General features: G+C 53.9%; 1 protein-coding gene across 3 annotated transcripts in view; it reads left to right on the forward strand.

The window, feature by feature from the left end:
• The first annotated feature begins 3,102 nt into the window (after positions 1 to 3,102).
• CXXC5 (CXXC finger protein 5) overlaps positions 3,103 to 15,101 on the forward strand; it is a 30,395-nt gene continuing 18,396 nt past the window's right edge. Inside the window, exon 1 of one of the 3 annotated variants that reach the window (XM_080920375.1) lies at positions 3,103 to 3,681. The gene's annotated coding sequence lies outside the window, so the exon portion shown is untranslated. Of the gene's footprint in view, positions 3,682 to 3,802; positions 3,839 to 15,101 lie in introns of those variants that run through there. The other 2 variants (XM_080920376.1, XM_080920377.1) reach the window with 2 other exon arrangements.

The following is a 15,101-nucleotide window of genomic DNA, read 5'->3' on the forward strand; positions in this document are numbered from 1 at the left end:
TGGGGGGCTGTCCCTCACACAGGTGCTGGAGATTAAAGGCTGAAAACTCAGTAGAAACTTTAGTAAGCAATGTAAACAAAAATATTTTTGAGGGGTACAACCAAGGTGGCTTTCCTTCCTCCTCAGAGTGGGTGGTCTTTCTTGCTCTACCCTCCCTTCATGTTTTTTTTTTTTTTTTTTTCTTTTTAAAGATCACACGGGCTGGAGAGGTGGCTCAGTGGTTAAGAGAACTGACTGCTCTGCCAGAGGTCCTGAGTTCAATTCTCAGCAACCACATGGTGGCTCACAACCATCTGTAATGGGATCTGATGCCTTCTTCTGGTGTGTCTGAAGACAGTGACAGTATACTCATATGAATAAAATTTAAAAAAAAAAAATCACACACACTCACACTGTAGCTGTTTTCAGACACACCAGAAGATGGCATCAGATCTCATTACAGATATGGTTGTGAGCCACCATGTGCTTGCTGGGATTTGAACTCAGGGCCTCTGGAAGAGCAGTCAGTGCCCTTAACCACTGAGCCACCTCTCCAGCCCCTCCATATTCTCTTCTTGAGCTCATATTCACAGGATAGGGTTGCAGGTAGATGACTTGCTTGTGACAATTTCTGTTCATATTTTTGTATTTCCTGTGGGAATGATATTCTCTCTGGCTCCCAAGTGCATTAGACAGGTGAGGCTCTGGATCTCCCAGTTGCTGAAGAATAAAATGGGAATACCTTGAGATCAAAGAGGTCAGGCACCATATCATTTCCTCCCTAAGGAAGTCAAGCCCACTGAGACACCTGGCTCTCCAGACCCCTTAGCCTTGGGCTTCTTCAGTTTTCTGGGAGGTAGGGAGTCTCAAAGAAAAGTGCTTAGTAACAATTCTCATGCCAAATAGTGTCTGAAAAGTTGGGGACTAGATAGACTGTGGTTTAGTTATTTCTTTTGAATGCATATGGGTGTGTGGTTGGAGTTAGGTGCACACAGCAGTGTGTGAACTGGAGGCCAACCTCCGGAATCTTCTTAGGAATGCTGTCCACCTCAGTTAGGGCTTCTCACTGGACCTCACTAATTAGGATGGTTGGCTTGTAAGCCCTAGGGATTCTTCTGTACCTTGTCTTTTCCATGTGGGGCTTACAAGTCCAGGTTCAGGGGTAAGGAAACTGCTTTTATTTACTGTCTAATTTACCCAGGCCCTCCATCCCGAGACCTCCCAGCACAGAGTTTTCCCCAGTGTGCAGGGCTCAATTCTGTACTGTTCTAGGCTTCAAGGATGGACAGATCCTTTTACTTCTTGGGTCAGGATCTCAGTGCTTATTGCTTCCCCTCAGAGAGCAGGTCCCTCCTTACAGCCGGTGTCTTGGCTTCCCAAATACAGTAAGTGAGGAGGGCTAAGCGTTAGAACATTCTAGAACATACAGATCCACGATTCTGCTTCCCTTTTCCCAGTATGGTCTGTTTCAAATAGCACCTGGCAGTTTGGGGGTTAGAAGACCATAGTGTGTGCACTGTCTTAGGACTGTTTCCATACAGGGTGTGGTGGCACACACCTTCAGTCCCAGCACTTAGGAGGCAGAGGCGATTGGATCTCTGTGAATTCACGGCCAGCCTGGTCTGTGTAGTGAGTTTCAGACCAGCCAGTACTACATAGTGAGGCCCTGTCACAGATGAAAGAGACAAACAGAAGAAAGGTTTACATTGCAAGCACCTTTTTACTTAGCTGACAGGTTTATTTGGGGTGACTATGAAGAAACCAGCTAGAGGTTAAGGGGAGCTAAACACCTCAGGGAGACCATTCTTAGACAGTAGGTAGGAACTGGCTAGGAGGTGTTCCTAGTGCCTGGGAGGAGTCACTCCTTGTGTTCTGGGATGTCAGGAGTGGGAGACAGGTAACACAACCCAGGTGAGCTCTGACCTTCGACATACCACCACCTCACTCCAACTGGCCCATATGTCCACACACAGATGGCTTGGAGGGTGGCTCTAGGGAGACCCACAACCAGAGAGGAAGCAGCTGTGGAAGGCGATTTCACTTCTCCCATAGAGGCCAGAGTCTGTGGCTGGCGGTACCCAGGTCACTGCAGTTAACTCTCTGTTATCTGGACTCCAGTTGATATTAGACTGTAATACTTAGCCCCAGGCTGACGCTCCCAGCCTCACTGCTCCTTCCCCATGGGTCTAGAGGCTGTGTTTTCTCTGGACTGAAGTTCTGACTACTGCAACCCTGAACTCCCGTTCAAATCCCTAAAGACTTCATAACTATCACTCCAGGATGATAGGAGTTCAGGGCTCAGTCTGTGGTTCTCTGAGAAGACATCAGATGTAGGTAAGATTAACCCATATTGGGCAGATAAGGAAGGGGACATTGTCAAAGGGCAGAGGCACAGGAATAGGTACAAAAAATGCTGTCTCAAATCTGCTGTTCCCACCAGGCACAGACTCCTGCGCAGGGCTGAGATTTAGTTCTTAACTAGTTATCTACTGAATACTGCTTGGTTCTAGGTACTATTACAGGCTCCGGGTACATAGGCCACACAGCTCTAGGGTACCAGTGTACGTGTTAGCTCCGGGATGGGAGTTGGGTAGGAGCCTGCCTCCTAAAAAAAAAAACCCCAAAATGTCATCTTTCTGATTAGTTTCTTCATCTGTGAAATGGGAACAGGACTCTGCCTCCTTTTCTTCCGGTGTAATTGGTGTCTACTAAATGCAGGAAAGTGTTTTTGGGAAGGGTGCGGTCTTTGAACTGAGAGTCTGGCAGACCGAGCAGCACCTGAGCTGCGGGTGGGGGTTGGGGGAAGAGCAGCCAAACCTTCCTTCTCAATCCCTGTAGCTTGTTGCCCCCCTGAACAGTTGAGCAGGAGCAGGTTTGCGGATTTTCCACGGAAGGTGCGTCTTCAAGCCCAGGCATCTCTTACAAAGGGGTTGTGTGGTATTCATTTATTTATTTACTTATGTTATTTGTAAAGTTGCATGGAAAAAAGGTGAAGCTTGACGCGCGAGGGAGCTCAGCCTGGGAAGACCTCGCCAGGACGTGGGGATCTTGAAGCGCAGCGGCTGCGACTCCAGCTTCAGAGCCTGCGGCGTCCAAGTGGCCAAAGCTGATCTGGGAGGGAGGCCGCGGAGGAGGGAGGAAATCCGAGGTGGAGGGGGGGGTGAGGGAGCTGCTAGTCCGGTCCGGGTTTTGCCGGCAGCCCCCGGGCAGCGTTCGGAGCTCCTGCCCGGGCGGGCGCGCGGCGCGCCGGCAGAGGCGGCGGAGCCTGAGCTGGGATGTAGAGGCGGCGGTGAGAGCAGGCGTCCGAGCAGAGCCAGAAGAGAAGAGCCTCACCCCCGACAGCCCGGCCCCGCGTCCCATCCTGCACCTAGCCATGCGCGCCGCCTGCTGAGTCTGGGCGCCGCACGCCGAGTCCTTCGCCCGCCGCGCCGCGAGGCGCTGCGCTCCGGGGTGATTAGTTGCTTTTTGTTGTTTTTTAATTTGGGCCGCGGGGAGGGGGAGGAGGGGCAGGTGCTGCAGGCTCCCCCCCCTCCCCGCCTCGGGCCAGCCGCGGCGGCGCGACTCCGGCTCTGGCCCTGGGCGCGGCGGGCGACTGGAGCGGAGCGCACCGCTGTGGTGCCCAGAGCGGAGCGCAGCTCCCCGCCCCGCCCCTCCCCCTCGGCCTCGCGGCGACCGTGGCGGCTCGGACGACTCGCGGAGCCGGTAGGTGTCTGGCCCTCCCCCGCCCCCCCGGGAGGCCAGCCCCCTCCCCTTCCCCGCCTCCCTCCCTCTCCTCCCCCGGGGCTCCGTGCGCGGCCGGGGCCGGAGTTCGCCGCAAGTCCGCGGAAAGTTTGGCGGCGCGGGTTCCCCCGAAGTTCAGGTGCGGAGAGCCAGGGATGGGGAAGGAGGGGTCGGTGTTTGGGAGGGGCGGGGGACGCCCGCAGCCTGAGCCGCGGGGCCTGGGAGACCTAGCTCCGGTGATCGCTCGGTGGCCGCTGCTATATCCAAGCCTTCCCAAGCCGCAGTATGCTCGGTCGCAGATCACTGAGTTCAGACAAAAAGAGGGGTTTTAGGGTCGAGGACGGCGGGCTGGGGGCGGAGGAGCGGGGCCGTGGCTGCTCTCCCTGCGGGGGACGCTTCCTTCCTCATCGCTGTAGCTTGCGGGCGCCGGGGGGTCTTCACCTCGCAGAGCTGGGCGGGTGCTGCGCCTGCGGGGGCGGCTGCTTGCAGGTCTGCGGCGCACACTGCCCGCATCAGACCCCACTCGCTGCCCTGTGTTCAGGGACGATAGTAACTGCCCCGAGCGCTTCGGACCACTCGTGGCCTTGCCTCCCCTTTGACTTGCTAGAGGCGGCGGCTACTTCTGTTTTTCCCTTCGGGTTCCTCGCCCCCGCTGCCTGCAGGGTGCCTGGCGGGCTGATCAAGTTTGACCTTTTTTTTTTTTTCCGTCAAAGTATATCACCTCCACCTCGGCCGGCAAGGCGGCCTCTCTACTGTCCTTTACGGCCTTGGGGAGTCTCGGACTGCCTCTCCGCGTGTGCCCAGCTGCGTGCAAAGCCGGGGACACAGAAGGGGGGGGGGTGTTTCTCAGCTGCAGCTCTGCAGGGGGCGGGCATCCCAGGTTCCTGCCACGCTACTCTGGCCCCGAATTTACCCTCGAAGTCCCGCCCGAGCCCCCTCCCTTTCGCATCCCTGGAGCCGGGGCTGAACCGCCGCGAGAGGAATGTGTTAATTTTCTTACTGGGGGAAGTTGTCCTCGCCCGGAATGGGCTGTTTTCCGGCGGGGAGCACGGGGTGCGCCTGGCTTTGTTTATGAATAGGTTGGACCGAAAGTGAAGGACCCCGTTTTTAAAATAGGAGACCTGTCACAAGTGCTAGGGCGCACCAGAAAGAGCAAGCAAGATTTCATCTTTTTTTCCTAACTGGGGAATCGCAAGGGGTGCGCAGAGTTGCGTTGGTGCCATGGGTTGCAAGGAGGTACCATTAGATTTTGGGGGTTCTGTAGTGACTCATCTGGAAAGACTTGGCCCCTTAGTCTCCTGAAAAGTGGGGGGGGAAATGAAGGTTTGGCAGCCGCACCCTACTGTGTTCCCCGGGACCCTGGGTGGTCTGAGAGTTGGGTCTTTCAGATGGGAGTACCCAAAACGAGACGCGGATTAGGCCCTTGATCCTCGCCTTTCCTTGTGCCCCCTTGCTGTTTAGAGCCCTTGGTTATGTAGTGCGTTCCACCCCCACCCTCCCCGCCGCGCGTTTGCCCAGGAAGCACTAGGGAAGGGGGCGTGTGATCGCTGGCCCTCGCCCCCGCCCCCGCCGGAGCCGCCCCAGGGCTGCCAGCAAACAGAGTCCCTTTCAAGTTTTCCGCTGGGGCCGCCTGGCGGGGGCTGCGAACGTGGTCGCTGCGGACTTGTTTGGAGCGCGGTTTGAACGCCCAGCGCCACCTCAGTTGCCCTCATCCATGGGGTTCAGGGTGTATGGTCCTAGCGGTGGAGACCCCTTAAGTAAAATAGGTAGGGGGCGCCTATTGGCCTAAGCCTGACCTGACCCTCTCCGGAGAGACTACGGTGCCTTGAGTTGGTGGAAACCCTTCCCATCTCCTTTTTGAGAGTAGTACAAGGGAGACTGCCCTCGCCTACTTTGACTGTAACTGCATGGTGTTGATTTAGCAGTTCCTTAGATGAGAGTCAAGCTGGAGCTTGTTGTGGGGGGGGGGGAGCGGCGCGCTCTGCAGCTGTCGCCCCCCCTCCTGAACGGAAATTGTCTTCCTTAGGGAGGAGGGTGACAGTTTGAACTTTTTTTTTTTTTTTTTTTTTTTTTTGCCCCGGGGAGGGGTGGGAACAGCTGAGGGAGGTTGGCCTCTGGGTTACCAGTCAGTCCTGGTAGCTCTGTAGGTGCGGCCCCTTCATCCTGGCAGGAGCTGGATTCTCTAGGGGAAGCCCCTAGCTAAGCTTGAGTCGTCTCCCCCCACCCCCTTCCGAGTTGCAGCAGAGGGTCTTCTGCAGAAGCTAGGCCCTTTGGCCAGCTGGCTTGTTAGTGCCTTATTTATGTGTGTTTGGGCCCGGTTTCCCAGCTCAGCAGGTGACCCTGGCCTGGGCCTCCTATCTCTCCTGTTGACTTACCGGAGGGCCAATGGCCTCCCCTTTATCACGTGAGGCCTGGAATGTCCACCAGGCTGGGCTGAGCTGGGCTGTGTGGGGGAAGGGAAGCGGGGAGGGTTCTGAATCCAGGGCTCAAGCCCCTCTCATATGTGCCCTAGGGCTCCCATGGTGACCCTTCAGTTTTGTTTCTTTTCTGATACCCAGTTGGCAAGTGTGAAATTGAGGCCCATTTGAATGTGGGGGCATGCTTGTCTCAGTAGGTTAAGTCCTACCTTCTTTAGGTCCCCACTCATGGGAGCATACAGTGCTTCCCAGGAAGAGGGAGAGAGCTTTGCACTGAGCTAAAGCCAGCTGAGTTCTCAGGGCGCGTGGTGAGGTGGAAAAAATGGAGGAATGCTCTTGGGACAGACCTGGTCCTGCTCTTAATTCTGTGGGATGCAGCAATCATTTAGTCACAGGTAATTCTGCAGCGTTTGCCTTCAGTGGTCACGGATGGAGCAGGCTTACCTACTGTTATTTTAGGTAATACATTTATTCAGCTTCTGATGGGGAGCTGAGCACCCCGACATTCTGGAGTGCACATTCTGTCTCCAGTCTGGAGGGGCAGGAGAGCGGAGGATCTTCAGCCCCTACTCTCTTACCCCTACCACTGGTCTCACTCTAGAGCTGTGTGTGTGTGTGTGTGTCCTTGATTAAGTATATTAATAGTTAAACTCTCACTCATAGCTGGAACTCACCAGACCACAAAAAAAGCCTCCCCGTTACTCACGCGCTACTGCCCAACAAGAATATCCCACTGAAGTTTTTTTCTGCATTCTCTTACTTCCCTCTTGGTCTGTCGGCTCTCCTGGGTGCTCAGCCTACCTTCCCAGGCTGCTGGCACTGAGAAAGGACTGCCCATTCAAAGACCCAGAAAGCCCCAATCCTTCATCTGCCCCTAAAATCCAGAGGCAGTATCAGCGGGCAAAGGTGGGGGTGTGTGGAACTCTATATGTTGATCAGTGTGACAGCCTGGATCTCTGTCTTTAAGTCTGTGTTTAGAATGTGTATGTCTGAAGGTGTGGAAGTCTAAGATGTATGATTTTATATAAATGGGTAGTTATGTATCTGTATCATATATTACATGTTATATATGTATATAAAACACATACACACACTTCATGCACTTAAGTTTGAAGTTGTCTGTAGGTTAAGCCATGTCCCTATATAATATATACTGTATGTTTTGAGTACTTGGAATTTTGTAGGGTTTGTGATTTGTATGTGTTTGTTTTAAGACCTGGCTGACCTGGAACTTACTAGGTTAACCTTGAACTCAAAAATAACCTGTCTGCCTCTGCCTCCCAAATTCTGGGATTAAAGATGTACCCTACCATTTCTGGCTTCCAACATGTATCCTTGTATCGGATGGATGGATGGATGGATGGATGGATGGATGGATGGATGTCAGTCCACTCCTTTAGTGGTATGTGTCTGGATTGTGAGTATTTGAGTAAACCTAAAACATATTTGAACAGTTAGTTGTCAGTGGCTAGTGGCTTTGTGTTTCTCTAATCTGTTTGCCATTCTGACTTTCTGAGTCCCTTCCTCCCTGTTTGTGAAGCCAAGAGACTCAAAACCTTTCCACTCAGCTCTACCCTCCCCTTCCCCCAGCAGTAGTAACCGGGCAGCCTCCTGGTCTGCCTGCCTCTGGGAGTTTTGGAAGCTGTGGCGGGAGACAGGCTGGGGCCAGGGTGACAGCGCATATCCAAGGCAGTGGCAGCCTGTGATTATAAGAATAAAAGGATTTTAAGGTCATGGGTGTTTTTTATGTTTCTCCCCTTTGCTGGAGCCGGCAGCAGCAGAGGTCCACAGCAGTATTCTGCAGGTTGGAGTATGCTCCTGTGCAGGAGAACATCAATGTGTGTGCTTTACCTGAGAGCATAGTCACATATGTACATGCATGAACAGAACCTGTGACAGCTTTCCCTGGGTTCTCCAGGGGATGGGGAGTGATTCCAGTTAAACTTCCTGCTGCTGGGCTTCCCACAGAGCTAGAACTCTTGACAGTCTTCTAAGGAAGAGTGGTCTAGCCTCAACCCTTGCTTAATTTCCTCTCCTCTAGTTGAATCCTTCTGGCTTTGAGAATAGCTGGGCCCAGTCACCTGGACAAGGCCACATCTTGGGGTGTCACAGCCTGCCCCTGGCCCAGCTCCAGCTTCTGTAATTGCATTCTGCGGCCTAATCCCCCCGCCAGCTCAATTAGATTGCAAATTCTTCTTCATTTCCTGCCTCTTGATGCTGGCCTCCCTCTGGGTTTGCAGGGATTGGGGGTGGTAGGCAATCCCAACTTCCCCTCTACTAGCACTAGGGAATATGGGAGGGTGATTAGTTCCTCGTACACTAGCCCGAGAGCTGAAGTCAGAACCCTGGGGACCCGCCAGACAGGGTTCCACTAGCCCTTTTGAGCCAACTACAGAATCTCAGTCCAGAAACGGGATCGCTTTTTAGCTGGTACAGGCCTACTTGTGGAATAGGCAGATCCCTTTAGCCAGGATCTTAGGCTGTCCCTGGCCTCCACGGGCTGTGTCCTCCTCCCACCACAGCAGTTACAATTTACCTAGCACACAATTCACTGTGTGGCTCAGGCCAGCCTTACACTTGCAGAGACCCTTCTATCTCGTCCTTCCCAAGTGGAGACTCATAAGCTTGTCCAGCACTCCCACAGTAGCCTCCTCCCTTCTCATCTTTTTCTGATGTTTGTTCACAACCGTAATACCTTTTAGGGACCTTTAGACCCACTGAGGCCTTCCACCACCTCCCCAATAACGATCCCTGGACTCAGACAAGGCTCATGCAGGACTCGAGTTCATCAGACCAGGTTGTGAATCCTCACCCCTGTATGTCATATGGACAAGTTTTATCTCTACCAACCTGTTTTCTTATCTCTGAGATGGATCGATAAAGTGGCTAACTACCTCATGAGGCCAGCAATCATCAGAAGTGGGCCCCTTCTTTGGTTTTCTTAAGACAGGGTCTCTCTACATAGCCTTGGCTGTCCTGGAGTCTCTATGTAGATGTGTCCTCAAATCTTGGAGATCCTTCTGCTTCTGCTGGGATTGAAGGCTTAGAAGTTGGCGTTTAGGAGAGCTGGAGAGATGGCTCAGTGGTTAAGAGCATTGACTACACTTCTGAAGGTCCTGAGTTCAATTTCCAGCAGCCACATGGTGGCTCACAACCATCATATAATGAGATATAATGCCCTCTTCTGCTGTGTCTGAGGACAGAGTACTCACACACAATAAATAAATCTTTAAAAAGAAGAAGTTGGCATTTATATTGTTGAAGAACTATTTCTAGTGAATTGTGCCAAGGAAGACAACCTATATCTCTAACAACCGGGAGTATGACCTTGGCTGCCTTACTCTTTGCACACTGGAGTTTGTCTTCCCCATCTGCAAAGTGGACCGATGGAACTGGCCTCAGGGTACACAAAGGCCTGCAGGAGGCTTAGCCCCACAGGTTCCCATGTGGTGTTTGCTCTCTCCTTTCTTTCTTCACATTAAGCCTGGTGTGGGTAGAACTACACAGACACAGAGGGCAAGGGGCTGGCCAAGGTCATGAGGCTGGTAATGGGGCCAGGGAATGGCTGGCTCAGCTGAGCTGTGAGGCGTAGCCTTCCCTCCCTATTGGTCACTGAAAAGTGGTAACTTGGCTGTTTTGGTTTTTTTTGGGGGGGGTGTCTTTTTCTGGGAAAGGGAGTTCCCCCCCTCCTCCCCCAGGAGATAGCCATGACAGTCACTGAGCTGACAGGCCTCCTGGTTTTTAATACTGGGGTGGCTGGCAGCTCTGGAAGGCTGTCTGTGCCCAGCTCAGCCTGAGGGGAGAGAGAACTATAAAGTTCTTCCTATCACTAGTCCCCATGGCTCCTCCCGCCCTCTGCATGTCCTCTGTTGGACAAACTGTGACAGAGGTGGGGGCTGCTTTCAGCCGCAGGCTCCCCTATCACTTACTGGCTAGTCTGAATTCTGTGACCTCTGTCACTCACTGGCCTGGGCTCTTTAATATTTCATAGCCCTTCAAGTCGACCCCCTGCCCCAGCCCACAGGGCCCCCTTTGTCTGCCCCCCCATCTCTGTCACTGAGTTACTGACCCAGAGGCTCTCTCTACCTTCTAGCACTGTGAACTACCCCCATTGCCTTCCGTGTCTTTCTTGACCCTCTTACTCTACACCTTCACTGGTCACACGCATGTACACACACACACACACACACACACACACACACACACACACACACACACACACACACACACCCCTATCTGATTTCTCCCTGACATCTCTGACTGTCTCATTGGCTTTTCCTCCATTTTCCTCTTTTGTTGGTCTCCCTTCCCAGTGGAACAGAAACCGTGGCAACTGGTCGGCTTGCCTGTCCTTGCGCCCTCCGCCCCTTCCTGCCCCCTCCTCCAGCCGGTCTGGCTGGCTGGCCGGCCGGCCGGCTGGCTGGCGTGAGAGCTGGTTTTATTTATTTTTCTGTTTGTTTGGGAAGAGGGCAGTGGCAGCCCTAGGCCTGGCTGTTGCGCTAGGCTTAGAGCAGTGGGCAGGCAGCCCTGCCGGCCTCCCAGGAATGTGGCTGGGACGCCCAGCGCTGTATTTACTCCCCTCCAGCTGCTGGGCTCAACAGGGCAGACCTAGCTCTGCCCGGTGGCCCCTGGGGAGCCTTGGACGCACTCTGTCCTGTCTGGCAGACCCCACGTGGCTTTTGGAGGGAATCAATCCCTCCCTTGCCTCTGACCTCCTCTGACCTCATCAGGTTCTCCTGGCGTGCCAGCAGAAATACTTGTTTGCTATGCTGGAATGAACCCACAGTGAGGGTACTGGAGGCCTAGTACCCAACAGCCACCCTGTCTCCCACCCAGGGGCCTGACTAACCTAGGCCTGTAATCTCCTGGCCAGAACTATGCAAGACATCACTCCAGGCTTCTCTCATTGGGTTTAGTGCCTGTGCTTGGCACAGTCCCTCAGCTCTGCCCAGATCATGGGCAGGGGTGAGTAAGGAAGGTACAGAGCCAGAGTAGCTGGATTCCCTCAGTGACCTCACCCAGGCCCCATGTGCCCATCTGAGTGGTACTCACATACACATGAGCAGTGAGACCCGCCTAGTCACAAGCACCATGGGTTGTATTTCCTTGGAGGCAGTGCCATACTTCCTGTCAGTGACTGCCTCATTCATCAGATGCTTACACGGGTTTTGAGCCCACACGGTGCCAGCCTTACAAATGTAGCAGTGGCTTCACTGTGTACCCCAGTGCCTGGCACCATGTAAGTGTTTGAAAGATTTTAGCCATTGCCGTTGTTGGCTTCTGCCCCCAAATGGAGATGAAAAGGCCTAGCCTGTGCTAGCCCAAAGTGATGCTACTAAGAGGCAACATCTCTCTGGCCTTTCTCTGCTCCCATTGTAGACTTGGGAGGTGGGTGTTGTTTGTGCCCAGCTGTATACAAATGAGATAAGTTAGTCTGTGACTTGACACTGGCAAGTGAGGTTGGGTCCTGGCAGAGTGTATGTGTGAGGACCCTAAGGAAAGCTTCAGTTAGTTAGTGTGGTTTTTGTTTTTTTTGCACCTTCCACCCTGCCTGAATGTTTACCAACCATGGGCCTGTGTCCTCTCTACCACCCTGACCCCATCATCCCAGCCAGGAACTTGACGTGAGGCAGGGAAGAAGGCTGGTTGACTAGTTGGGTAAATGAATGAATGAGCTGGCAATGTGAGTGAACTCTCTCAAAGTACACTGGTTGGGGGGTGGAGAGGTGGATGGACATGTGGACACCTACTGGCTCAGTGAAGCATTGTGGGAAGTGAGGTGCTGAGCGGCCAGGACCCAAAGATGTGGCCAAAGATCAACAACCTGCCGGGCAGAAACCTGTGGATAAAGTCTCATCTCCTTGGACCTCAGTGTTTCTATCTGTCAACTGGACTTCAATTTGGAATTTTTTTGGCTGGCTACCAGCTAGCCTAGGCTGGGGCCAGCCTGGGAGGTAAAGGGACTGTGGTGGGAAGCAGGAAGCAGTGGGTGGCGAAGACAGGAAGATAAAGCCAAGAGCTTGGCTTGGAACCTGAGACGCAGGGAGACCAGTACTGACCTGATGTGGGCTTGGCCCTCCCTTCGGGGGCGAGCACAGGCTCACAACCCCCCAGCTACCAACTCTTGCTCCAGGACAAGCTCATTTCCTGACATCTGTGCAGTTAGTGGCCCTGTGTGCCAGGAGGAGGTGGCCTGTCCCCTGGGGTTAGACTGGTTCCTCCCCCAGCCCAGAGTATACCCCAGCCTTATGTCATTTCCTGTTGGCCCTAATGGAAGAAACCCAGCCCCTCTCCTGCCCAGCCCTCTTCCCAAAAGCTTGGTGGTAGATTGGTAGGGGATGGAGGTGGGTGGGCACAGCAGTTCCCAGAGCTGTAGGGTTTGGCCAGTCTAGAGTTTTAGTGACAGGAGTCTAGAATTACAGACTGCTTGCAATGAAAAGATGTCTTAAGTTGGGATTCTTGTCATGTTGGGATTTTAGAGTCACCAAAGAGTGGGCTTTCCTGTGGGAAGGAAGCATGGATGGCCATGTTTCAGCCGCCTTGTTTGAGGATAGAGAACGCTGGAGAGTGGGCCTATGATTGCGGGCTTTCCTGAGGTTGCAGAGCCAGGAGATATCTCAAGGGGCATGAACTTATTCCGAGGACTGAAAGGCCAGTTCTGCATGTAGCGGGTGGGCCCTGCCCCCAGTCAGGCAGCAAGGGGCTGTGGCTGGCCTGCAGACACAGGAGGGGTCCTCCCTGTGGCAGCCTGCCGCCTGCTGCCCACGCTTCCCGAGGCACTAGTGTGAGGAGGAAATGCAGGCTGTTGCTTCCAGCGACAGCAGGCAGGGCCGGGCGGCTTCCCAGCTCCCCCTCTGACTCATGGCTGCCTGCAGCTCCCCTCCCCTGGGGTCCTCAGCAACCCCATCTGTGCAATGGGGAGAGGAAGCTTAGTCTCACAGTATGTGGTTCACTGTGATGGTGAGGCTAAGAGTCTTTCCCGGACCGCAGTTAGGCTATGGGAAGTGACAGGGTGCAGAACTACTGAGTTCTCTCCTCTAATCTTCCCATTAGTCTGGGTAAGGGATGGCTGGACTCCTGAGCAGAAGACATAGGTTTATGTGGTAGATAAGAAAGAGAGCCAATCAGTTTCAAGATAAGATATACTAGGAAGCCTGTCCTTCCCAGGAGACTCCTTCATGACTTCAGTATACCCATCTGTAAAATGGAGCATGTTACCCCACAAGTCAGTGTCTTCAACTGGATCTGGGCCAGGGACTCAAGTCAAGTGGCACATCTCCCAGGGAGAGGGGACTCCTTGGCTGCCGAAATGGGGTAGGGGACCTGATTGGGTTACAGGGGTGATTCAGATTGGGAGCTTGGCAGCCAGGCAGGGGCCAAAGGAAAATCCCAGCTGTTCTCCTTGGAAGACCTGACAAGCTGGACAGGAAGCAGTAGAGAGCAGATCTCCCCCCTCCACGCCAGGCCTACATGGAGTCATCTTAGCCTGGCAGCTGGGTGGGTGTGCCCCTCACGGCAGGAGAGCTGGAGCGCGCCCCCTCATGCTCTGAAGGAGGGCTATGATTGCCAAGAGGGGTTGGGCCCTCATCCAGATTTCAAAGCTTTCTGATGCCCTCAGCTCTGTCCTGAGCTACTACCTGGGGTGTGGGGATAGCGGGGTGACACAGAGTGGCAGGTGTGGTTTCATTTGCCCAGGAGAACAGTAAACCCCTGGAATGGCCTCCTATGAGGGTGAGGGAGAAGAAGAGGTATAAGCAGCTGCCACCCAGACAGACTGGCTTCTCACAGTGGCCTCTCCTGTCCCCCATGCTCAGGACCCAGAACTAGGGATAGCGTTGTGCGAATTGAAACTGGGCTCCAGCCCTTTCTCCCCCCCCCCCAAATGTCCACCAGGCTCTGGGCGCTGGTCCCTTCCCATCCCTGGCTGTGCCTGCAGAACCCCCTGGGAAGATAGGGAGGAGGCACTGCGGGCTCAGAACAGCGGGCGCCTGCTCAGCCAAGTATTTTGCTCGAGCTGTCAGAGACAGACAGGCACGTGGGGAATTTGGTGCATGTGGGGCTGGGGGAAGCAGCGGGTGGGCAGGAGGGGAGCTGTGGCTGCCTCCCGGCCTGCTGAACCCTGTGGAGATGACTGACCCCTCCTCTCCCACCCTGGCTGTACCACTGCAGTGTGGGTTTGGAAATGCCACTGATCCACTCCAGGGTTCAAGCTGGAAGAGGCTTCTCTGCTGAAGTTAAGGTCCAGACAGGAATTCTGGCCCTACCCGACTGTAGCCTCCAGGAAATAGCAGCTGTCACGTGCAAGCAAACACAACACACACTCTCTCTCTCTCTCTCTCTCTCTCTCTCTCTCTCTCTCTCTCTCTCTCTCTCTCTCTCACTCACTCACTCACTCACAGCCTGGCACAACTTGTCTCCTGGCCAGAGTCTGCTTTGGTAGATTGGTGTTGTACAGTCTGAGCAAAGGAAGGGAGCACGGTGGAAGCCGTGTTTATGAGCTAAAGTTGATACTGTGGGAAAGGAACCTCTCAGCTTTTGTAACCACTAAGCAAAGACCCCAACTTAGTTGCTTTTGTGGATTATCCTTAATAAATCCTGCTAAGCAGGACAGAGCCCAGACCTGAGTAATACTTGATTTTTTTTCCTCCTACAACTAAGACCCAGAGAGGCATTTATTGGCTCAGGGTGACACAGTAGACTATGCATCTTTCACTCTATCCCCATGTGGAGCCAGTATGAAGAGGTGAGTTTTGGGGTTTGCTGGGGGGTGGGGTGGGGCTAAATTTAGTCATCACTGCGTAGCTGAGGCCTCTGGGAGCAGCTGTTGGTGCACAGACAGAGGCCTGAAGCTGCATTTAGTCTGGACAGAAATATCCTACCACCCACCCACCCATTGCTTGGGCAGCCAGGCTGTGGGCTTGTTCCCTGAGGGGCAGCTTGCTGGGTCGCCGGTCGGGACAGGCAAGATGACCTGATATGCGTTTC

The sequence above is a fragment of the Micromys minutus genome, assembly GCF_963924665.1.
Source record: "Micromys minutus genome assembly, chromosome: 8".
Classification (NCBI taxonomy): Eukaryota; Metazoa; Chordata; class Mammalia; order Rodentia; family Muridae; genus Micromys; species Micromys minutus.